This window comes from Martes martes, assembly GCF_963455335.1.
Source record: "Martes martes genome assembly, chromosome: 16".
Classification (NCBI taxonomy): Eukaryota; Metazoa; Chordata; class Mammalia; order Carnivora; family Mustelidae; genus Martes; species Martes martes.
Window position 1 is genome coordinate 19,162,025 of NC_137904.1, and position 1,018 is coordinate 19,163,042.

Consider the following 1,018-nt stretch of genomic DNA (forward strand, 5'->3'; position numbering starts at 1 on the left):
CACCAATTTCTACCCTGTTCAGAAATAATTCCTTAGGGTCCTTTGTGTCCTGATGGAATTTTCATCCTGAAAAGGAAACTGGAGATGTTGTACTACGCAATTCTGTGACCAGCACAGAGGAGTGGGTAAGGTCTGGACATCTCAGACTTTCCTTGTCTCTCTTTTCCCTCTGTGTCTCTGTCTCTCTCTCTGTCTCTGTCTCTGTCTCTCTCTCTCTCTCTCTCTCTCTCTCTCACACACACACACACACAGCCTTTCTTTTCTTCTCCATTTATTCTCATGAACATACCCACATACTTAAAAATTTTCCATATAATCTAACCCCTTAGTATTTAAAGGTAATACAACAATCCCTCCCATCTCTTAGCACTCTAGTTTTCAAAGTGTTGTCACGTGCTGTCACTCTTGATTCTCAAGCCTGCAAAGAGGGCTTCATGGGTGAGATATGGAGACTCATAGATCATGCAGGTAGAGAGCAACACCAGAGGTATGAAAGGACAGATTTCTAAGGCTGACTTTGGAGCCCTTGCCCATACTGTCCCCCACCCCCCTTCTCTCCCCTCTTCACCCAGCTACACTGCAGAAATCCTTGGGCTTTAAGGCCATCTGACCTCACAAGTGTCCAGAAACCACTGACTCTTATAGACTCGGAGCAGGAGTTCCCAAAACACACCATCAGAATTAACAGGTGATCGCTAAAAAGGACTTAGTTCTCAGAACACAACCAGTATTTCAAGGAAGGGGGCCAGAAAATCAGCTTTTTGTTTTAAAGTATCACATGTGATTCTGATGCACACTAAAGTGTGGGTGATGCTACCTTGAGGGCTAGAAAGCAGAGCTATCATTCCCCTGGGTGTCCTTTGACTTTTACCAGCCTTCTTCCCTCCTTTCTTCCTCCATCCTGTCAGAAAGATGTCCCAGAGAACCCCGAATCCAGGCAATAGGTTACACAAGGAAGTAGTTTCTGATGGGGTCTAAGGAGGTGAAATATCTTTGTCTCCATGGAAAAGCAGTGCTC